The sequence below is a fragment of the Capra hircus genome, chromosome 2, assembly GCF_001704415.2.
Source record: "Capra hircus breed San Clemente chromosome 2, ASM170441v1, whole genome shotgun sequence".
Classification (NCBI taxonomy): Eukaryota; Metazoa; Chordata; class Mammalia; order Artiodactyla; family Bovidae; genus Capra; species Capra hircus.
In genome coordinates, this window is record NC_030809.1 from 62,478,301 (window position 1) to 62,504,220 (window position 25,920).

At 41.4% G+C, this 25,920-nt stretch overlaps 2 pseudogenes; both read left to right on the forward strand.

Moving 5' to 3' along the window:
* On the forward strand, positions 2,972–3,106 carry LOC102187083 (annotated as a pseudogene).
* On the forward strand, positions 4,956–19,178 carry LOC102179525 (annotated as a pseudogene).

Genomic DNA, 25,920 nt, shown 5'->3' on the forward strand with positions numbered 1-25,920 from the left:
TTCTTGAATCCTATAGTTTTATAGGGTGGTTCAAGGGCAGGGTTGCTAATAAGGATCAGGGTGTTTGCAGGGCCTGTGGTTCTCAAACTGATCAAACTGTGACCTTCTCTGGAATGAAGAATGCTAACATCTTCCTTTTGTCAGTGGTTTTAGTTCTATTAAAAAAAAAAAACTCAAAGATACTGTTATATGTACCACTTGAGATGGAACTAGGACCCTGCCCCAAGCCCGTACTATTTTATCTTGACTGCTCCTCCCTATCCTCTGCATCCCCTCCCTTCCGTGATTAGCAACTGCTTGAAAAGCTTCCATACACAGGAGCCCCACAGGGTCCTACTCAGCTTCAGCATTATCAGAGATAGGACAAGGAACAAGAGTGGAAGGGTGGCCTACACACACAGAAAGGAGAATCCCAGAGAAGGTGGCACCCTATGACCAGGTAGACATTCCAAACCAAAGAATCCCCCTCAATCTCTGGGAGAAAAGATGGACTTGGGGTGGCCTGTGAACACTGGGTCCCATACATGTGCACACAGATGTCCTCTGCACGGAGATTCAGGCCCGCCCAACACCGTCTCCAGCCCAGACTTTCAGGAGTGCAGCCAGGGAACATGTGGGTTCTGAGAATACAGTCTGTCCTCTGTCCTTTAAGAAGTAACAGATTCCAGCCTCATAGATCCCAACAGATACTATTAGCCAGGTTCTGCCTCCATATGGGGATTAATCCACTGACTACACTGTTGCCTGAGCACAGACCATAGGCCTCCTGACAGGGAAATATATATGCACATATTAATCAATAAATCTGTATATATATTTGGAGAAGGCAATGGCACCCCACTCCAGTACTCTTGCCTGGAAAATCCCATGGATGGAGGAGCCTGATGGGCTGCAGTCCACGGGGTCGGTAAGAGTCAGACATGACAGAGCGACTTCGCTTTCACCTTTCACTTTCATGCACTGGAGAAGGAAATGGCAACCCACTCCAGTATTCTTGCCTGGAGAATCCCAGGGACAGGGGAGCCTGGCGGGCTGCCATCTATGGGGTCGCACAGAGTTGGACACGACTGAAGCGACTTAGCAGCAGTATGTATATTATATGTGTATCTACACCTATATACATCTGTACATTATGTGTGTATATATACATATATATGTATTATATATAGATACACATATACACAGTCAGGTGTTATATTTTATCAAACAATGATCAACAGATATTTGAACAGAACCTGGATGAAGGGAAGGGTCCAGCCATCCACAGATCTGGGCTTCTCTCTCTCTTACATCCTTTCTACATGCTTCACTCTTCAACAGAACAAAATTTTAGCTGTCAGTCCTTGCTCACTCTCAACCTCTGTACTCTTCTTTCTCTGTATCTGGGTATACTTTATCCTCCCCTTCTTTCCCTTCCCACTCAGGCTCTCCAGTTCAAGTTTAAAGAGATATAACCAGCCTCAGTGATTGGCCCAAGTTTTCTTGCTATTTGGATCTTGTGTCCCAAGGAAACTCAGTTGCTTTGGGGAAAGTATTTGTTTTGCCTTTGGTGGTCTCCCAAATATCTTTGGCGCTGGGACCCCATCTTGCTTTCTACATCCCTTTCCTGGAGATGCCAATCTTGACTGGAACCCTGTGACAGCTGGCCCTCACTGCCTGTGTCTCCAAGGGCACACTCTTTCCCTTCTCTACACACCCTCAAAACCAAACCTTACATCTACTTTAGCCTAGGGCTATGGCTTTCATAACAAAATGTCATAGACTGGATGACTTATAAACAGCAAAAAATGTGTTTCTCGTGGCTCTGGAGCCCTGAAGTCTGAGATCAGAACACCAGCACAATGGGATCTGGTGAGAGCCCTGTCCTTAACTTGTAGATGGCTGTCTCTGGGCTATATGTTGACAAAGAGGAGAAAGAAAGGGAGAGGTCTTTCTTTTCTTATAAGGACACTTATTACCTCCGTAAAGACCTTATCTTCAAATGTAATCACAATGAGGGCTTAGGGCTTCAACATATGAATTTTGGGGGAGACACAAACATTCAGCCTGTAACGACATCTAACACCAATTCTTTCACCAAAATGCCCAAATCTGCCTTCACTCTATCCCATACCACTCAGTCCGATACCTCCACCCACCTCCATACCCTGATCTGTCTCATGCATGATCAGCATATTGCCCAGCAGGAAACATGATGGAGGCCACCTGTCTAAGGAAACAGCTGATGAAGTGTTGATCTCTAGTTACACCCCTGACTTTTGACCACTGGCTCCCCTTGACCTCTGATTCCTAGGGCTCTCGCACACCTGGTTGCAGCCTGACATTTGGCCTTTGAGTCTCACCTGCATCCTTGGCTTTGATCTTTCAGTCCCCACTGGACCTTAGTATCCCCAGTTCTGCTACCTGTGCCCCCTGCCAGCCTCCTAATTACCCATGGTCTCACTGAGACAACACTCCTGGATGGCCCTTCCCCGTGTTTCTTCCCAGAGCAGCCACTCCATTGTCCTGTCACAGCGTCACATCTGCCACAGGTGTCCCTGTGGAAGAGTATTATACAGCTTCACAAAGAGGCTGGGGCCAGGCCAGGATGAGGGGGTAGGTGAGCCCTGCAAGAAATTTATAAATAGAGCGTTCCTGCCTTCAATTATCATCATCTAGCACATCATCAGAGACTATTTCTGGAAAACCCACTCTGAGCCAATTGAAGGTTTCAGCTCTCATCTCAGGATTACTGCATGGCCATCATCTACAAGAAAAGAAACAAGCCAAAAAAAAAAAAAAACATGCAAAGGCAGAGTTTAAGAGTCATCTGCAGCACTTGCCCTGGCAGGGGAGGCAGTGCCCACTGAGGGTACCAATATCCCTAAGTCACAGCTGAAAATAACCAAGAGAAAGGGAGAAAGAGAGCACTCATCAGCCATCGCAGACCGTATTTCTCTCCTTCGCAGCTCACTCTGCTCCCTCTGCAACCATGTCTGACAAACCTGATGTGGCTGAGATTGAGAAGTCCGATAAATCGAAATTGAAGAAAACAGAAACGCAAGAGAAAAATCCACTGCCTTCAAAAGAAACTATTGAACGGGAGAAGCAAGCAGGCAAGTCGTAATGAAGCATGCGCTGCCAGTATGCGCTGTACATTCCACAAGCAATGCCTTCTTCTTTTGCTTCTTTTAGTTGTTTAGCTTTGTTAAGAGACAAAGAGGTCGGATCAAGTTTACATGACTGTGCCATCCTTTTACACATAAAAGAAAGGAGAACTGCTAACAATGTGTAGGCCACAGCCTGCCTCTTTCATCTGCCTGTCTGACTGGAAGGAAAAAAATTGTTGGTGAAGAAAGGAGTTGGGTAGGACGATTGCGAACTCTAGATTAAAAAGCAAGCTCGTCCAAGATGTCCTGTGGGCTGTGAAGTACAGTTTAGGGTGTCATTTCCTTTTTGTTACAATGTTTTCAATACTGTAATGCACATATTTTTAACACAAATAAAAAGCTTTAAAATGTTTCAAAAGGGGGGGGCGAGAAACTGAGAAGATAATAGTGAAGAGAAGAAAAAGGAAGACAAAGAAAATAGGGAGAAAAAAAATTAATAGGTGGCAAAACCTGGTGAAACTTGGGCTGATTCACCTTCATACAAATGAGACAGAATCAAATTGTCAGGATGTCAAGATTTTTACTTAGGAATCAACCAGTTCCATATACCAAGAAGTAGATTTACATCAACCTACAGGTGGTCAACCAGTTAGACACAAGTGCTCAAGAGATGTTAATAGCAGCCAACATTTGTTTAGCTTGACATGGGCAGTCACTGTGCTAAATGCATGATGTGTATTATTTTTTAACCCTCATGAAAATTTAGGAAATAAGAACTATGATTACTTCTCTCCTTACACATGGGGAAACATGTTTATCTATTTCCTGGCCATGAGGAAATATCCTGCCATGATCATCCCACTACAAGAAGAAAGAAAAAATTCTACTGACTCAAGGGCCAGTTGTTAACCATTACATTTATTTCTAAGTCAGGCTCTGAATATGATCATTTAGCAGAACACAGGTAAAATTAGGGAAGGAAGATTTAAATGTGTAAAAACAAAGTGGCCACAGCAAATGCTGAGAGACATTGGTGGATTTAGCACATTCCAAGTTGAAATTCTAATCTTTATTCCTCAGCAGTCAAGTTCAAAATTCAAATTCCTGGCACCTTCTTTGACTGTAAAAAGGTTCACTTTCTTCAGAACCAGAGGATTCATACTGGAATGTCATTTCAAAAGCACTGTTTTTTCCATCTCAAGAGGATGGTAAAGATACTCATTCGGGTGTTAGCTTTTTTAGATAATCAATGTCATTGTGAAAATAAAATGAAACTGAAAGTGTTAGTCTCTCAGTCCAACTCTTTGTGACCCTACAAACTGTAGCCCACCAGGCTCCTCTGTCCATGGGATTCTCCAGCAAGAACACTGGAGTGAGTAGCCATTCCCTTCTTCAGGGGATCTTCCCAACCTAGGGATTGAACCCAAGTCTCCTGCATTGCAGGCAGATTCTTTACCATCTGAGCCATCAAGGAAGCCCAATTGTGAAAACAAAGTGTTTCCAATTTTTGGCTTCCATGGAGCCATTACTGGGATATGGAAAATTGTCTGTTGGCAAAAATCTGTGGTCTGAGGGGTCTTTGGATGCTTTTTTATCTCCTCTATGGTTGGGGCTCTAGTTCCTCTGGTCTTTTACCTTGTAGGAGCTGCAAATCCTCTGAGAAATAAATTCAGGGTGGTCACTCACATCTTGTGGATTTGACTTTGTGACAGCAGTGAAAGAGAGCTAACTGACCATGCAGCCCAGGAGGAAAGCCAGGGAGAACGACGTTTATGGGATCCTGGTTGCAGAGGGTCATAAATCTCCTAGGCTTCTCAGACAGAATTCCAAAGAGGCTCCAGACCCGCACTGTCCACCACGATTACCATGGCCATGTGTCCAGTGAGCACTCACCGTGTGGTCGGTCCATATGAAGAGATGCTCTCAGTGTGAAATACACACCAGATTTCTAAGACTAAAGATGAAGAATTAATTAGCACATTAATAATAAGTTTAGTCATTACTTGATAAGTTAAATAAAATATTTTATTAGAATTGAATGTTTCTCTTTTTTTTTAATGTAACCTATAAAAATTTCAATTATATATGTGCCTCACATTCTGTTTCTGTTGGGCAATTCTGCTCCAGACATTCACACCACTGAAAAGATCCTACAACTAACTCAGACCACAACCAATCAATGTATGCCAAAATTATACTACTTACAAACCAACTATCTATGAAAACAACCTGATGACTAGCAGAAAAGATTTTCCACAGTTAAAGACACAACGAGATGTGTGGGAGGACAGAGATATAGCATATCTGGATTAACACCCTTGATTCAGCAACCTTCATAAGGAGGAACATTACAATCTCAGAGGTCCTCCCCAAGGAGTGAGAATTCTGAGCCCACATGGGTTCCCCAGTCCTACTCTAGAAAGAGGAGCCCCGAGAACATCTAGCTTTCAAAACCATCAGGGCTTATGTTCAAGAGAACTGGAGGACAACAGGAAACACAGAATCTCTGCTCACAAAGGGTGCATGCAAAATCTCACCCATTCTGAGTCCCAGTGCAGAGGTGGCAGTTTGAAAGTAGCCTGGGTCTGACACTTATTGATCTTGAAGAGCCTCCCAGAGAGGCAGGAGGCAACTGAGACTTACCCCAAGGAACACTGAGGTTGGCAACAGCCATCTAGGGATATTCACTCTACCATGAAACACCAGCACTGGCAAACACCATCTTGGAAGCTTTTCTTTAGCCTATTAGTGTTGCAGACCCAGCTTTATTCTCCAGTAGACCAGCACCAGCCCCAGGACATCCTGAGCTACACAGCCAACCATGTAGGAAGCATACCCTGCCCTCCAGTGGCCCACAGCCATTACACAAGGCATGATCTCACAGACAACCAAGCCAGGAGCCAGCCCTGCCTACCAACACATTCACTGAAGTCAGCCTGCCACAAGAGAAGGACCCTCACAGCCAACATGGAGGCACCCCTAGAGCATATACTCTGGTGACCAGAGAGGGTCATGCTGCTGGGCCTCATCAGACATCTATATAAGGCCACTTCTCCAAGACTAGGAAACATAACTAACCTACCTAACACATAAAGATAAACACAGAGTTGGACAAAATGTAGAGACAGGAGGACTATGTTCCAAACAAAGAAACGGGACATAACTTCAGAAAAAAGAACTAAACAGAACTTCCCTGGTGGTCCACTGGCTCAGTGTTCTTAATGCAGGGGTCATCATTTGATCTTTGGTCAGGGAGCTAGATCCCACTTGCCACAACTAAAGATCCAGTATGCCACAATGAAGATGGAAGATACGCCACAACCAAAACCTAGTGCAGCTAACTAAATAAATAAAAATTAAAGTAAAATAAAATATACTATTAGAAGAAGAATTAAACAAAGTAGATATAGGCCATCTAAAGAGTTCAAGGTAATGATTAAAAAGATGTTCACCAAACTTGGGGAAAGGATGGATGAATACAGTGAAAATTCTTAGAGGAAATGCTTTCAGCTTTTTACCAGAGTATGATGTTAGCTGTGGGTATGTCATATATGACTTTTATAATGTCAAGATATGCTCCCTCTATACCAACATTGTTGAGAGTTTTTATCATGAATGGATTTGAATTTCATCAGACCTTTCTGCATCTGTTGAGAAGATTATGTAATTTTTTATTCTTCAATTTGTTAATGTGCTATCACATTGATTGACTTGCAGATGTTAAACCATCCTTGCATCCCTAAGCCATCTCCATCTTGAGAAAGAACAAAGCTAGAAATATAACACTTCCTGACTTCAAAGTATTATACAAAGTTACAGTAATCAAAACACTATGGTTTTGGCACAAAGAGACACATTGATCAACGGAATAAGATAAAGCGCAGAAATAAACTCACACTTATATGGTCAGCAATTCTATGACAAAGGAGGCAGGAATATACAAGAGGGAAAAGACAGCCTCTTCAGTAAATGATATGGAAAAGCAAAAGAGCTGCATGCAAAATAATCAAATCAAACTGCTTTCACCATATGCAAAAATAAGCTCAAAATGGATCAGACTTAAATGTATGACCTGAAACCATAAAATTCCTCTAGAAGAAGAAACATAGCATTACATTCTTTGACATATGCCTTAGCAATATTTTTCTGGATCTTTCTCTTCGGGCAAGGGAAATAACAGCAAAAATAAACAAATAAGACTAAATCAATCTAAAAGCTTTTGCACACCAAAATGAAATGGCAGCTTACTGAAAGGGAAAAGATATTTATAAATGATATATTCAAAAAGCAGAGACCTTACTTTGCCAACTAAGGTCCGTCTAGTCAAGGCTATTACTTTGCCTTAGTCGGCAAAGTAATGTCTCTGCTTTTGAATATGCTGTCAAGGTTGGTCATAACTTTTCTTCCAAGGAGTAAGCGTCTTTTAATTTCATGGCTGCAGTCACCATCTGCAGTGAGTTTGGAGCCCCCAAAACTAAAGTCCGACACTGTTTCCACTGTTTCCCCATCTACTTCCCATGAAGTGATGGGACCAGATGCCATGATCTTCGTTTTCTGAATGTTGAGCTTTAAGCCAACTTTTTCACTCTCCTCTTTCACTTTCATCAAGAGGCTTTTTAGTTCTTCACTTTCTGCCATAAGGGTGCTGTCTTCTGCATATCTGAAGTTATTGATATTTCTCCCGGCAATCTTGATTCCAGCTTGTGTTTCTTCCAGTCCACCGTTTCTCATGATGTACTCTGCATAGAAGTTAAATAAGCAGGGTGACAATATACAGCCTTGACGTACTCCTTTTCCTATTTGGAACCAGTCTGTTGTTCCATGTCCAGTTCTAACTGTTGCTTCCTGACCTGCATACAGATTTCTCAAGAGGCAGGTCAGGTGGTCTGGTATTCCCATCTCTCTCGGAATTTTCCACAGTTTATTGTGATCCACACAGTCAAAGGCTTTGGCATAGTCAATAAAGCAGAAATAGATGTTTTTCTGGAACTCTCTTGCTTTTTCCATGATCCAGCGGATGTTGGCAATTTGATCTCTGGTTCCTCTGCCTTTTCTAAAACCAGCTTGAACATCTGGGAGTTCACAGTTCACGTATTGCTGAAGCCTGGCTTGGAGAATTTTGAGCATTACTTTACTAGCATGTGAGATGAGTGCAATTGTGCGGTAGTTTGAGCATTTTTGGGCATTGCTTTTCTTTGGGATTGGAATGAAAACTGACCTTTTCCAGTCCTGTGGCCACTGTTGAGTTTTCCAAATGTGCTGGCATATTGAGTGCAGCACTTTCACAGCATCATCTTTCAGGATTTGAAACAGCTCAACTGGAATTCCATCACCTCCACTTGCTTTGTTCGTAGTGATGCTTTCTAAGGCCCACTTGACTTCACATTCCAGGATGTCTGGCTCTAGGTGAGTGATCACACCATCGTGATTATCTGGGTCACGAAGATCTTTTTTGTACAGTTCTGTGTATTCTGCCACCTCTTCTTAATATCTTCTGCTTCTGTTAGTCCATACCATTTCTGTCCTTTATCAAGGCCATCTTTGCATGAAACATTCCCTTGGTATCTCTAATTTTCTTGAAGAGATCTCTAGTCTTTCCCCTTCTCTTCTTTTCACAGCTATTTGTAAGGCTTCCCCAGACAGCCATTTTGCTTTTTTGCATTTCTTTTCCACAGGGATGGTCTTGATCCCTGTCTCCTGTACCATATGATCCAACAATTTCACTTTTGGGTATTTACATGAAGAAAACAAAGACACTAATTAAAAACATATATATGCATATCAATATTTATTGCAGTCTTATTTACAACAGTAGCCAAGATATGCATGTGTGTTCAGTTGTGTCTGACTCTTTGAAACCTTATGGGCTGTAGCCCTCCAGGCTCCTCTGTCCATGGGATTACCCAGGCAAGAATACTGGAAGGGGTTCCCATTTCCTCCTCCAGGGGATGTTCCCCACCCAGAGATCAAACTGGAGTCTCCTGCATCTCCTGCACTGGCAGGTCGATTCTTTACCACTGAGCCAAAGCCAAGATATAGAAAGAACCTAAGTGTCTGCCTGGTAAAGTATTTGCGGTATGCCTACAGTGGAATTTTAGCCATAAAAAATGAAACCTTCCATTTGCTACAACATGGGTGACTCTAAAGGGTATTATGCTAAGTGAAGGAAATCAGACAAACAATGAAGGATCTCACTTCTATGTGAAATCTAAAAAATAAAACAATCAAAATGAAACAAAATTAAAACGTACAGGTACAAAGGACAAACAAGTAGAGAGAGGTATGTGGAAAAGGTGAAGGGGATTAACAGGTACAAACCTCCAGTCACATAATAAATAAGCTGCAGGGATGTAACATACAGTGTAAGGGATACGGTTCATATGACAATAACTTTGCATGGAGCCAGATGACTACTAGACTTATGGTGATCACTTCATAATGTGTGCAAATGTCAGATCACTATGTAGTACACCTGAAATTAATATAATATTGTATATCAAGTATATTTCTATTTATTTATTTTACTGTTTTTTTTATGTGAACCATTTTTTAAATCTTTGTTGAATTTGTTGCAATATTGCTTCTGTTCTATGTTTTGGTTTTTTGGCCATGAGGCATGTGGGATCCTTGCTGTCCAACCCGGGATTGGACTCGTACCCCCTGCAATGGAAGGCAAAGTCCCAACCACTGGACTGCCAGGGAAGTCCCAGTATATTTCAATTTTAAAATATAACTGTGTGAATAGCTCTGACTGGTTGAACATGGGAAGCCCCCACCCTTCACCCCAATCCTGCCTCTTTCTAATTTTCTAATTCTCTTTATTTTATTAAAATCATATGTTATAGGTTTACACATCATTTGTTTTCCATCATCAGTAATGATAGAAGGAATGCTTTTAAAAAATGGAATTGTATTCAATGTACACAAAATTTGAATCTATTTTCTTCAAATATGTCAGTGAAAAATTTAACTTATTGTTCCTAAATTTCCCAAGAAGTTCTTTTTCTTCAAAAACAAGTAAAATTATCTACTGAAGCTAGGGCAACATAATAAGTAACAAATACCAAATTTTAAAATAAAATGTACTTAAAGCTTTAATTTTTTCAAAATTTAATTAAAATTTTTTAATGATTCATTTATATATAAAATTGTTTGTGATTCTGGTATTCACTATCTATATAAATGCCAAAGTAGAGTATTGTGTTTTGCAGTATTATATCTAGACATGCATACAATATTGCAAAATGGTCATCAGCCATCGCATGCAATGTTTGTGAACACTGGACTAACTGGTGAGTCCTTCTAATTGGAACGCGAAAAGAAGAGAGAAAATGGGTGTCAACACTATTGGAAAATGACACTGTTTTGTAAGACTGTAGTATTCACATGTTCTGAGAGAGAGAATTTGGCAATTTAATTAGTCTGTCTTCAAGAGAAAATTTGACCACTTAATTACCTTTTCTTTTCCTTTACCAAGTGCTTCTGCAACTCAAACCCTCCTTGTGTCCCAAAACAGTGTTAATCTCCAAAATATGCAACGACGCAGGCTACAGACCAGCATCACCTTCCAACATGGTCTACTGTTATGCTGAGGATGGAGAATCAAAGTTTCTGAGGGGGTGTTTCCCTGGTGCCTGAATGGCTTTAGCCAAGAGAATGGATGGAGGGAGGGAAGTAGGGAGGAAGTGGGAGAGAGGGAGAGATAAAGCTACCAGAGCTGAACAGACAAAGGTGAGTAGGGAGGTTAGAGTACATGGGTCTATTTGAATAACAAGGAGAATGGAAACTAATAAATAAAAATCAACATTCCCCTTATTAATTCCAGCTACTCATTTTTCTCTGAATTTGACTGACACCCTGTCCTTGGGATGGTAAATGATGCTAGTATGAGGAAGCAGATAGTCTTCGTGAAGCAGAAATAAGTCACAGGCGAAATCTTGGATCCATATGGGAACTTCTGTGAACACAGACTTTGCCAAGTCCTCTTGGTGTTCTTCCTTTTCCGATGATGACTGAGTTTGCTCACTGCAACTCCTGGTGTTTGGTGTACCACCCGTCAGCTTTCTAATCGTTGTTAATTCTATCGCCACAGCAGTTATGAACCATCTGGTACATCCTTCCATTTTCACATGTTACTTACAGATGGCAATTACCCAAGTTAATGTGGCCATTTGAATGGCCAGCTCCTCACTCATTTCCAAGACACAGTTGTAGGGATGACATCGTGTGAATATTCCATCAAGGCATTTTAACCCCATCTCCTCCTTTTCCATTTGCAACCCTCCATTTCCAGGGCTGGGGCTCACTGCTCCAAGGCAGAAGGTGGCCAGGCCACAAACTCTTTAACAAAACCATAGGCTTAGAACTCAGGCATTGCAAAAAAGACAAGAAAGGATTTGCTACATGTCTTTTTTTCAATTACATTTTATTGGAGTATAGTTGTGTCAGCTACAAATTGGCCCTTGCCATCTACCTCTACAGGATTAAAACGTGCTGCTGCAGCTGTTGATCTCCAACACCCTCTAGAAGAATTCAGGGTGGAGAGCAGAAGTGAGGCACTCTGTGCTCAAGGGGAGCAGAGTTGGTGGGAAAGGACCTGGCAGAACAGGTCTCCAGATAGTTAGATATTAGTTAGATATTTTCAGGAGCTGATTTCATGAGCCCAATTCTTGTATCTCCTCATATCTAGAAAAGCACTAAAAGCGTTCATGATAATGACTGTTCCTTGTAACTAACAAAAGCATCACAAGACTGGTAAAAACCTTCTGGAAAAATATGTACTTGATTGCATGTATTTCCCCTTCACCAAAATCACATATCCTTCCCCCACTGCCTCTTTGGATCAGATTCTCAGAGCTAACTGAGGTACTGTCTCTTGGGCAAAGGTCCTCATTTTGCCCCAAATAAAATTTAACTCACAACCCTCACGTTGTACATTTTTTTTAAGCTGGAAGTTGATTTACATTCTTGAGTTAGTTTCCCATGTACAGCAAAGTGAAAAAGTTATACATATACAGATATCCATTCTTATTTAGATTCTATTTCCATATAGGTCATCACAGAGTATGGAGTAAGGTTCCCTGTGCTATACAGTAGGTCCTTAGTAGTTATTTATTTTAAACATAGTTACGTGTATATGTCAATCCCTATCTCCCAACTCATCTCACACCCGCTTTCCCCCTTGATAACCATAAGTGTGATTTCTACATCTGTGAGTCTATTTCTGTTTGGTAAATAGGTTCATTTTTACCTATTTACAAATAGCTTTTTTTAGATTTCAGTTACAAGTGATATCATGTGATATTTGTCTTTCTGACTTACTTTACTCACAATGACAGTCTCTAAGTCCATCCTCGTTGCTGCAAATGGCATTGTTTTGTTCTTTTTTGTGTCTGAGTACATTTCTTTAGAATCTCTCTGATACGTTAGAAGCCAGGCCTGGGTAGGAGATCCGATCAGAAAAGGAAGGAAAATCCCCACTTCTGGCCCAAGGAATCCAGGGGAGAGGAGGCTTCTGGCAGGTGATGGGAGTAGAAGGAGAGTGGGTGTCAGACGAGGGGCAGGAATCCAACATGACTCCCTTCACCCGAGGATAGCAGATGCCACCTTGGAGAGGAGGTCGGAGGGGAGAAAGGTGGGGATTAAAAGGCTAACGTTTTTTCCCTAAAGGTTTGAATATGTTGGGACTCCCTGGTGGTCCAGTAGTTAGGACTCCACACTTCCACTGCAGGGTGCTAGGACTCAACCTCTGGTCAAGGAATGAGTACCTCACATGCCACAGGGCAGCAAAAAATGTTGCTAATCATAATAATAAAATAAGCTTGAAATGCACCCCAAATTTTTTTTAACATGTTACCTAACAAATTAATCAGGCCACACTATTTTAAACCTAGAAGGACTTAAAGTTAATTTAAAGGAACACTGCATTTATGGACAGCATAAGGAAACTCTACTTTCTCTAGACGCCTGAGTATGTTTGCAGTCTGCAACCTACAGCCACTTTGGTCAATTCAGATTTTCTCCACTAATGTTGAATCCATATAAATTTAGATATATAAAATTGATGCCTCCATCAGAGGGACAAATAATTAACTGGGTTCATCTTACAGAGTAAATCAAACTATGAGAGAAATATTTACCTATTTAAGAGAATAAAACTATTAAACATCTCCCAATCACAATTTACCTACAAAAAAGGTATTTTAGCTCAAGAAGTAGGGTGTGATGCTTAGGCCAGTGTTTGATATGCTAATTATATCAGTCATCTAGTATTAATTTATTATTAATGTCAGCTAACATTTACCAAGACTTTATTATGGGCGGCCAACATGCTGAACACTTACGTTAGCTCCAGACTGTGAAGGATGTTATTACTCCCTTTCATAAAGGGGAGACTAGAGGAAACAGTGGAAGCATTTGTTCTACTTATTGAACTCACTGTAGAAAATTTTTACACTCTATAGGGTTGTCACTAGCCAGCAAAACAATCAAATCTGTGTGATAACAAGGGACATTTTATTTCATTTTTTTAATGAAGTATAGTTGATTTACAATCTTGTGTTTATGTCTGCAGTACAGCAAAGTGATTCAGTTATATATATATATATACATTCCTTTTCATATTCTTTTCCATATGGTTTTTCATAATGCTGTTGAATATAGTTCCCTGTGCAGTAGGGAACAGTAGGGCCTTGTTGTTTATCCTTTCTCTATATAATAGTTTGCATCCACCAATCTTAATCCACCCCCTCCCCCCTCTCCCACCCCTTGGCAACCACAGTCTGTTCTCTATGTCTGTAAGTCTGTTTCTGTTTTGCCGTTGGGTTCATCTGTGCCATGTTTTAGATTCCACATATAACTGATGTCATATGGTATTTGTCTTTCTCTATCTGACTTACTACACTTAGTATGATCATCTCTAGGTCCATCCATGTTGCTACAAATGCCATTGTTTCATTCTTTTTATGGCTGAGTAGTATTCCATTGTATATATGTACTATCTTCTTTATCCATTCATCTGTCAATGGACATTTAGGTTATTTCCATGTCTTGGCTACTGTGAATAGTGCTGCTATGAAAATAAAGGTGCCGTATCCTTTTAGATAAGAGTTTTGTCTGGATATATGCTCAGGAGTAGAATTGATGAATTACATGGTAGTTCTATTTTTAGTTTTCTGAGGAACCTCCATACTGTTTTCCACAGTGGCTGCACCAACTTCCATTTCCACCAACAGTGTGGTTCACAAAGGACATTTTTTAATGGAACTCAACAGTATGAGGGTCTTTTATTTGGGGAATGAAAATACCACAGGAAAAATTTTTGGATACACAACCTAAAACAGTTTGTTTTCTTTTTGTTTCTGGGATTTTTTTTCCCTTTATTTATTTATTTCAGTTCCTTTGTTTGTCTTCTTGAAGGAATTTGTTTTAAGACATTTTCTGCCATTGCTAAGATGCAACTCCCTCTGATATAGAGATAAATGGGGGGTGGTGCTTAACCCCCTCTTAGTGATACCAGAGACTGGATTTGCCAAAACTCTATCACAGGCCAAGGTTACAGACAGTACTGAGCACTTTTCTTGACTAGAAGGAAGAGAAAAACTCTTCCTTCAGTAAGAAAATACATTTTTTGTTTATCCTAAAATCTTGACTGAAAACTTCCAAAAGCCTGCCCCAGTGGAATCCCCACTGCACTGCCTCCCTACCTACACATAGGTAGCACGGCCTGGAGGGGAAGGGAGGCTTCATCCAGTTTTGTTCACCCCTGAGAGTAGACTGGAACTTGAACTGTGATCAGGCAAATCTGGCCCTACCACCTATGTGATCTCTGAGTTTCAGCTACCCTAGTTATCAAAAAGGACGTAGTAAGAATATCATAGGTTTGTATGCTGGTTATATTAATATCGATAAATGTAGATAAAGTTCTTAACATCATATCTGTGTTGAACACTCAGTGAATAGTGGCTATCACTATTTTACTGTGAATAATCACTTCTCAAGTAAAAACAGGGGCTGCACCAAATACTGGCCTAAGTACCATTTACATGGGAATAATCCTGACATAGGGAATTTCCCCTTGACTTTCACACTAAAAGACTGAACGGCACTGAGAAAACCATAATTGAAAAAGACACATGTACCACAATGTCCATTGCAGCACTATTTACAATAGCTAGAACATGGAAGCAACACAGATGTGTACCAGAAGATGAATGGACAAAGAAGCTGTGCTATGTACATATGGGCTTCCCTGGTGGCTCAGACAGTAAAGAGTCTGGCTGCAGTGCAGGAGACCCGGGTTCAATCCCTGGGCCGGGAAGATCCACTGGAGAAGGAAATGGCAACCCACTCCCGTATTCTTGCCTGGAAAACCCCACGCACAAAGGAGCCTGTCAGACTACAGCCCATGGGGTCGCAAAGAGTTGGACACGACTAAGAGACTTTTCACTTCATAGATGTGTGTGTGTGTGTGTGTGTGTGTGTGTGTGTGTGTGTGGAGTATTACTCAGGCATAAAAAGGAAAAGGAATAAATTTGGTCAGTGCTAATTAGGTGGATGAAACTAGAGCACATTATACAGAGAGAAGTACAGAAGAGAAAAATAAATATCGTATTTTAACGCATATGTATGGGATCTAGAAAGATGATACTGATGATCCTATTTGCAGCATAGCAAAGGAGATACAGACATAAAGAACAACTTATGGACACAGGGTGGGGAGGGTGAGGGGGGAGAGGGTGGGACTAATGGAGACAGTAGCATGGAAATACATATGCTACCATGTGTAAAATAAATAAATTCCTATGGGAATTTGCTGTATGACTCAGGGAACTCAAACCAGGGCTCTATGACAACCTAGAGGCTTGGGATGGGTTGGAAGGCGGGAGGCAGGGTCAAGAGGGAGGAGACATGTCTGTACCTATGGCAGATTCATGTTGCTGTGTGGCAGAAACCAACACAATATTGTAAATCAATTATCCTTCAATTAAAAATATTTGTTTAAAAAAGGCTGAAAGGCAAGAAGATCCTTTTAAAAGCCCTTCATTGACAGAGGGTAGATCAATTTGTTCATGTCCGTTCTAGAGACAGGCCAGCTCCTAGTAATTTAAGGAGAAATTCAATATTGTGTCTCAGCCCAAGTAAAAAAGATAATGCCACTCCATTTTTTAAGGGAAATTTGAAAACATCCATAGGGAGCTCCCAACTTCCAATTCTGTATTTAAGAACTGAGCTGATTAGAGGGTTTAGCTATTAAGAAATTATACAAACTCCACTATTGATTTTAGAACTTTTTCAGCTCAAAATTAACCTGGTTGTTATAGGAATTATTTTCTCAAGTCACAACAAAATTTTAAGAAGCACATTCGTCATCCCAAGGGTGCAACTCTTGACATTTGGATGCATAGCCTAACCTTGATGCTATCTTCCCAGTTTTCTGCTCTTTTTTACACTGATTTCTTTGAAAAAAAAATTACCACAATACTTCCTCCAAATTATTCCCTGGTGGGTCTGCCTTCAGACATTCCCATCAGCCTTCCACTAAAAGAGCCCTCTTCTCTCTGGTGTTTGCCTCTCTTTCCCTCTCCTGCCTCCTGAAAGCTCTTTCTTTGCTCTGCTTGTAGGATGTCAGTCCTCCAGTCCCCCATTCCTCATACATTCTTGGCTTGCTTTGTAGTTTCTCCTCTTCCTCCAGCCTCTCAGAGCTGGAGCACTGGGGGCTCAGTCCTCTTCTCTTCCCTGGGGTCCTTGTCTAGACTCAGGGCTTGAAACAGCCCCTCCAAGCTCACTCCCCAGACCTGCCCTCTCCCCCAACTCCAGACTCCCCTCTGTAACTCTCTATCAAGCATCTCTACTTGGCTGTGCTGTGGACACCTCAAATTCAATACCTGATGCTAAGACCTGATCAGTCCCAGCCCCACCCTTCCAGTTTCCTAGTTAAAAACCCTAGAGTTATCCTCTCACACTCCCATCCAGTCTGTCCCCAAAACTGTATCATTTATGATTCAAAATATATCCTAGGAATTCCCGTGTGGTCCAGTGATTAGGACTCTGAGCTTTCACTGCTGAAGGCATGGGTTCAGTCCCTGGTAGGGGAACTATGATCCCACAAGCCACACAGCACAGCCCCAAAATAAATAAATGTGAATCTATATCACATCTCCCACCATTTCTACTCACCTCTGACACAATCACGAGGGTCCCATTTGCTTGTCACTCTCATCTATAGAATTGAAGTCATCTGGACAGCAAGGAAAACAAACCAGTCAATCCTAAAGGATATCAACCTTGAATATTCATTGGAAGGGCTGATGCTGAAGCTGAAGCTCTGATACTTTGGCCACCTGATGTGAAGAGCTGACTCACTGGATAAGACCTTGATGCCGGGAAAGATTGAGGACAGGAGGAGAAGGGGGCGACAGAGGATGAGATGATTGAATGGCATCACTGACTCAATGGACCTGAGTTTGAGCAAACTCAGGGAGATAGTGAAGGACAAGAAAGCTTTGTGTGGTGCAGTCCATGGGGTCACAGAGAGTCAGACATGACCGAGTGACTGAACAATCCCGCTCTTCTCCATGGAACAGGATCGTCCAGTGGAAATAGGAGGGGATCACACCTGTAAACTCACATTTTCTACTAGCCACATCCATAAAGGGAGAATGAAGCAGCTCGATTAACTTTAATAATATATTTATTTAATTTTATATATATAGCTTCTCTGGCGGCTCCATCAGTAAAGAATCTGCCTGTAATGCAGGAGACCTGAGTTCGACCCCTGGATTGGAAAGATCCCCTGGAGGAGGGCATGGCAACCCACTCCAGTTTTCTTGCCTGGAGAATCCCATGGACAGAGGAGCCAGGTCGGGTACAGTCCATGGGATCACAAAGAGTCAGACTTGACTAAGCAACTAAGCACAGCACACAACATCTAGCCTCAAGAACCATCTGCAGGGTACCCAAGTCCTGGATACAGAGGAGACATGGTGATCCCCTGCAACACTGAGATCCAGGAAGACGTGCAGGTGCTTAAGATACCAGCAGACCAATGCCGGTCACTGCAGCAGGCTGGTCTGCAAAAAGATCTGGGAAGCCCTGCAGGATATACACGAGGAAGCGTCCTTGAGGTATTATGGCTGTGGTCTGGTCATCTCTGAGTGTCTGGAAAACTGCCAAATTTTGGACCTGGGTAGTGGAATTAACTGAGATTTCTATGCTCTTAGTTAGTTGGTTGGTGAGAAGGGGCATGTCACTGGAATAGACATGACAGAAGGTCAGGTACAAGTGGATAATAAGTACATTGAATAACACATGGAAAAATATGGCTTCCAGGCACCCCAATGTGACCTTTATTCATGACTACATAGAGAAACTGGAAGAGGCTGGAATCAAGAATGAGCATTATGATATTGTGATATCCAATTATGTCATTAACCTTGTACCTAATAAACAGCAAGGGCTGCAGGAGATATATTGAATGATAAAGCATGGCGGAGGCTATATTTCAGTGACATCTTTGCTAGTCTTGAATTTCCAGGAAAAATCAGGACACACAAAGTTTTATGGGGTGAGTGCCTAGGTGGTGCTTTGTACTGGAAAGACCTTCCTATCCTTGCCCAAAAAATTGGCTTCTGCCCTCCATGTTTGGTCACTGCCAATTTCATTACAGTTCAAAACCAGTAACTAGAAAACATGATTGGTGACAGATGTTTTGTTTCTGCAACATTTCGCCTCTTCAAATTCCCTAAGACAGGACCAACCAAAACATGCCAAGTTATTTGTAATGGAGGAATCAAAGGACACAAAAAAGACTCAATATTTTATGCAAAGTTCACATTTAAGAAAGATGAAACTATTGAAGTGGATGAAGAAACAGCAGCTATCTTGAAGAATTCACAGTTTGCCCATGATTTTCTGATCAGGCCAGTTGGAGAGAAACTGCCAACATGTGGAGGCTGTACTGCTTTAGCAGCAAAGAATACAATCACAGATCCATCCAAGGTTGCACAAGGGTCTGACAATACAAAGTCCAGAAGTACCCCTACTGTTGCTGGCTGCTGTCACAAAGAAATGCTGCTAAACAACAGCTGACCAGAAGACAGTGGGCAGGAGGCGACAGAATGAGTTACACGTTTAAACCTGCTCTTCTTCATAGCCCATAGACAAGAAAGAACAATGGCAAAAAACTGCGTTTCAGATAAAAATAAATGAATTATTTTTACAAAGTAAAAAAAAGTCCATATATCTAAAATATTGATATTTCAATGTGTAATCAAATATAAAAATGATGAAGATATTTTAAATTATTTTTTGTACTAAAGAATACAGACTTGGGCTTCCCCCGGTGGCTGAGTAGCAAAGAATCTGCCTGTAATGCAGGAGCCACAGAAAATGCAGGTTTGATCTCTGGGTCGGGAAAATCCCCTGGAAGAGGGCATGGCAACCCATTCCAGTATTCTTGCTTGGAGAATCCCATGGACAGAAGAGCCTGGCAGGTCACAGTCCATGGGGACGCAAAGAGTGGGAAAATCCCCTGGAAGAGAGCATGGCAACCCACTCCAGTATTCCTGCTTGGAGAATCCCATGGACAGAGGAGCCTGGCAGGTCACAGTCCATGGGGTCGCAGAGTCGGTTACGAATGAAGCAACTTAGCAGGAACAGCAGCAGCAGTATTGAATCTGGCCTTTGGGCCAGTGTGTATTTTACAATTACAATGCACTCAGTTCAAAGTAGCCACAATTCAGGTTCTTAGTAGCGACGAGGAGTTAGAGGTTATCATACTGGATGGTAAAGCTATAAATATTATAAACACAGAAAACATCCCTCCCATTTCTCTTCAAGCAAAAGTAGGATTCCTCGCAATGGCTCTCAGGACCCTCTGCGATCACACTGCTCTCACCTTTTAAGCCTCACCTCTCCTTTGCCTGACTCCAGACATATTGGGTCCCTCAATGGTCCCTGGATGAGCCAGGTACATGTGGCCCCAGGGCCCTCGCAGGGTCCCCTTCACCTGGGGACTTTCCTATCCCATGGTCACTCCTTCATCCCCCTTCAATCTTTTTTTTAATTTATTTTATTGGAGTATAGTTTATTTACTATGTTGTGTTCATTTCTTCTATACAGCAAAGTAATTCAGTTATACATACATATATTGGGTTGGTCAAAAAGTTCATTTGGGTTTTTTCTTACCATCTAAGGAAAACCCCAAATGAATTTTTGACTAACCCAATACATTCTTTTCCATATTCTTTTCCACTATGGTTTATCATATAGTTCCCTGTGCTACACAGTAGGAATTTGTTGTTTATTCACTTCCTCAATCTTAACCCAAATGCCACCTTCTCAGTGAGGCTGTCCAGACTGAGGCTTTTTTCAGACTGAAAACCCTCCACTCATCACCCCTACACACCCTCACCATCCTCTATCTTCCTTAGATGGATCTACTTTCTGTCACGCTTTTAACCTCCTAACATGCCATAAAATCACCTCTCTCCCCACACTAGACTGTCATCTCCACGATTACATTGAGGTTTTGTTGTTTTTGTTCACTAATGCCTTCCTAGGGCCTAGAGCACTGCCTGGCAACATGCAATAAGCACCCATTAAAGATTTGTTGACTCAGATTGTATTTTTATTTGCTCCACACAACACGAAGACTGTTCCTCCACCATTAAATATTCATCTTTATCATCATTTAATGACGGTATGGTATATATCATGTGTAGATAGAGTATATTTTTATTCACCCAAACTAATTGTGAAAATTAAGATATTTCCAGCTTTTCACCATTATGCAGCTATCCCTGGGATCTAGATAAATATTTGTTGCCAAATCTGATTATGTCTGGATCAAAAGAAATGTAATTTGAAAGCCTATTGTTTTTCAGTCTCAGGTTTCTAATTATAAGTAAAATTTAATAAGCACTGTAGTTATAATGTCATGTGCATCTGGGATTGTCTCTTTGAATAAATTCCTAGCAATGAAATAATGGAGGAAGGCAAATGCTTTTGTTATCATTTTGGTACATATGCACTGTACTTGTCTTAACTGTTGACTAGCTTTAGCTAGACCAGTGAATTATACATCTTCAGTTCAGTTCAGTCACTCAGTCGTGTCCGACTCTTTGCGACCCCATGAATCGCAGCATGCCAGGTCTCCCTGTCCATCACCAACTCCCGGAGTTCACTCAGACTCACGTCCATCGAGTCAGTGATGCCATCCAGCCATCTCATCCTCTGTCATCCCCTTCTCCTCCTGCCCCCAATCCCTCCCAGCATCAAAGTCTTTCCCAATGAGTCAACTCTTCGCATGAGGTGGCCAAAGTACTGGAGTTTCAGCTTTAGCATCATTCCTTCCAAAGAAATCCCAGGGCTGATCTCCTTCAAAATGGACTGGTTGGATCTCCTTGCAGTCCAAGGGACTCTCAAGAGTCTTCTCCAACACCACAGTTTAAAAGCATCAATTCTTTGGCACTCAGCCTTCTTCACAGTCCAACTCTCACATCCATACGTGACTACTGGAAAAACCATAGCCTTGACTAGACGGACCTTAGTCAGCAAAGTAATGTCTCTGCTTTTCAATATGCTATCTAGGTTGGTCATAATTTTCTTCCAAGGAGTAAACATCTTTTAATTTCATGGCTGCAGTCACCATCTGCAGTGATTTTGGAGCCCCCAAAATAAAGTCAGCCACAGTTTCCCCATCTATTTACCATGAAATGATGGGACCAGATGCTCTTAGTTTTCTGAATGTTGAGTTTTAAGCCAACTTTTTCACTCTCCACTTTCACTTTCATCAAGAGGCTTTTCAGTTCCTCTTCACTTTCTGCCATAAGGGTGGTGTCATCTGCATATCTGAGGTTATTGATATTTCTTCCACCAATCTTGATTCCAGCTTGTGCTTCTTCCAGCCCAGTGTTTCTCATGATGTACTCTGCATAGAAGTTAAATAAGCAGGGTGACAATATACAGCCTTGACGTACTCCTTTTCCTATTTGGAACCAGTCTGTTGTTCCATGTCCAGTTCTAACTGTTGCTTCCTGACCTGCATACAGATTTCTCAAGAGGCAGGTCAGGTGGTCTGGTATTCTCATCTCTCTCAGAATTTTCCACAGTTATTATGATCCACACAGTCAAAGGCTTTGGCATAGTCAATAAAGCAGAAATAGATGTTTTTCTGGAACTCTCTTGCTTTTTCCATGATCCAGAGGATGTTGCAATACATCTTAATCACCTGCACAGTTTTTGTATTTTTTTATTGATGTATAGGTGGATTATTCTTTTTCGTTATAGGTTATTATAAAATACTAAGTATAGTTCCCTATGCTTATTGGTTATCTATTTTACATATAGTAGTGGGTATATGTTAATCCTGAACTGTTAAGTTATCCCTCATCCCCTCCCCCCTTTGGTAATCATGAGATTGTTTTCTATGTCTGTGAGTCTATTTCTGCTTTGTATGTAAATTCATTTGTATTGATTTTTTTAATTTCACATATAGGCGATATCATATTGTATTTGTCTTTCTCTGACTGACTTAACTTAGTATTATAGTCGCTAGGTCCATCTATGTTGTTGCAAATGGCATTACTTCATTCCTTTTCATGGCTGAGTAAACGTCTTCTTTATCCATTCATCTGTCAATGGACATTTAAAAAGCTTCATATCCTAGCTATTGTAAATAGTGCTGCAATGAACATTGGGTTGCAGGTATCTTTTTTAATTAGAGTTTTCATCTTTTCCAGATATATGCCCAGCAGTGGGATTGCTGGATCATATGGCCACTCTATTTTTAGGGTTTAAGAAATCTCCATGCTGCTCTTCATGATTGTACCAACTTACATTTCCAACAGTAGAGAAGGGTTCTTTTTTCCACATCCAAAAGAGGACTTTTATTGGACCTGGGACAGTTTCGCTTTTTTGATGTGGTCCTTCTAGAATGCACAGCTGCAAACATGTATGTAAAGGCTAAAGTTTAATTCAACCAACTACACCAAGTCCCACTGTCTCAGCACCCAGCTTCCAGGGCAGAGCCACGGGAGAGGGACGACACTTCCTCTCTTCCACCTTGCACTGCACCCGTCAGACACTAGTTTCACTGGTACCAAGTTGATGCTGTCCGTGCTGGGGTAGTAGGGCACGTAACCTAGAAAATGTGCTTCCCTGCAAGTCATTAAGGAGAAAACACCCAACTACCCAAATGGAAGGATCAACCAAAGTCCCAGACTTTTTATCAACTGCAAACATCAACACTTCTGTGGACAAGTCACTTGACTACTCTCTGCCTCAGTTTTCCCATCAACTAAGTACTTCACTGTGGGGATCAAACTATATGTTGTCTAAAGCAACAGTCTCCAGCTTGTTTGGCATCAGGGACCGATTTCTTGGAAGACAATTTTATCATGGACCAGGGAAGTCAGGCGGATGGTTCAGGTGAAGTTTCACTCGCTCACCCACCACTCACTTCCCACTCTGCAACCCAGTTCCTAAGAGGCCATAGCCCAATACCAGTCCGAGGCCCAGGGGTGGGGACCCTTGGTCTAAAGTACTTGGGATAACACACAGCACAGAGTGAGTGGTGCGCAGGGACAGCTACAGCCATCTCTTAATACCTCTGTGAGTCTTTATCTTTGCCATCATCATTTTCCATCTACATGTCTGCATTGCAGGGGGATGTTTGAAGGGGGTGAAAAACATCTTACTCTTTTTGTATATAAAACACAAACAAATACACAATATATGAACAGACAGACAGTATACTGTGCTATTAAAGGGTCATGTCATGCCCTGTATATTCGGACAAGCTATAATCTAAAAAGATAATTCACTCCAGTGTTCATTGCAGCACTACTAACAACAGCTAAGACATGGAAGCAAAATAAATGTCTATCGACAGATGAATTTGAACAAAGAAGAGGTGGAACATATATATACAAAATAGAACACTACTCAGTCATAAAACAAAAAAATGAAATGATGTCATTTACAGCAACATGGATGGACCTAGAGATTATTATACTAAGTGAAGTAAGTCAGTCCAGTCGCTCATTTGTGTCCGATTCTTTGCGACCCCATGGAGTGCAGCATGCCAGGCCACCCTGTCCACTACCAACTCCTGGAGCTTACTCAAACTCATGTCCATTGAGTCATTGATGCCATCCAACCATTTCATCCTCTGTCATCCCCTTCTCCTCCTGTCTTCAAATTTCCCAGCATCAGGGTCTTTTCTAAGGAGTCAGTTCTTCACATGAAGTGAACACAGTATTGGAGCTTCAGCATTAGTTCTTCCAATGCATATTCAGGGTTGATTTCCATTAGGATTGACTGGCTTGATCTCCTTGCTGTCCAAGAGACTCTCAAGAGTCTTCTCCCATACCACAGTTCAAAAGCATCAATTCTACAGTGCTCAGCTTTCTTTATAGTCCAACTCTCATATCTATACATGACTACTGGAAAAACCATAGCTTTGACTAGATGGACCTTTGTCAGTAAAGTAATGTCTCTGCTTTTTAATATGCTGTCTAGGTTGGTCATAGCTTTTCTTCCAAGGAACAAGTGTCTTAGTTTCATCACTGCAGTCACCATCTGCAGTGATTTTAGAACCCTAAAATACAAAGTCTGTGAGTGTTTCCACTGTTTCCCCATCTATTTGCCATGAAGTGATGGGACCAGATGCCATGATCTCAGTTTTCTGAATGTTGAGTTTTAAGCCAACTTTTTCACTCTCCTCTTTCACTTTCATCAAGAGTCTCTTGAGTTCTTCATCCAGCCCAGCATTTCACGTGATGTACTCTGCATATAAGGTAAATAAGCAGGGTGACAATACACAGCCTTGATGTGTTCCTTTCCCAATTTGAAACCAGTCTGTTGTTCCATGTCCAGTTCTAATTGTTGCTTCTTGACTTGCATACAGATTTCTCAGGAGGCAGGTAAGTCAGACAAAGACAAATAGCATATGATATCACTTGTATGTGGAATCTAAAATATAACTGTGGAAAATTCTTAAAGAGATGAGAATACCAGACCACTTACCTGTCTTTTGAGAAACCTGTATACAGGACAAGAAGCAACAGTTAGAACTGGACGTGGAACAACTGAGTTGTTCAAAATTGGGAAAGAAGTATGTCAAGACTGTATATTGTCACCCTCTTTATTTAAATTCTGTGCAGAGTACATCATGGGAAATGCTGAGCTGGATGAAGCACAAGCTGGAATCAAGTTTGCTGGGAGAAATATCAATAACCTCAGATATGCAGATGACACACCCTTATGGCAGAAAGCAAAGAGGAACTAAAGAGCCTCTTGATGAAGGTGAGAGAAGGGAATGGGGAAAAATGGCTTAAAACTCAACATTCAAAAAATGAAGATCATGGTATCTGGTCCCATTACTTCATGGCAAATAGATGGAAAAAGAGTGCTAGACTTTATTTGGGGGGGCTCCAAAATCACTATGAAAGGTTACTGCTGCCATGAAATTACAGGACACTTGCTCCTTGGTAGAAAAGCTATAACAAACCTGGACAGCATATTAAAAAGCAGAGATATTTGCCAACAAAGGTCCGTACAATCAAAGCTATTGGTTTTCCAGTAGTCATGTACAGATGTGAGAGTTGGACCATAAGGAAGGCTAAGCACCAAAGAATTGATGTTTTTGAACTGTGGTGTTGGAGAAGACTCTTGAGAGTCCCTTGGACTGCAAGGAGATCCAACCAATCAATCCTAAAGGAAATAACCCTGAATATTCACTGGAAGGACTGATGCTGAAACTGAAGCTTCAACACTTGGCCACCTGAAGCAAAGAGCTGGCTCATTGGTAAAGACACTAATGCATGGA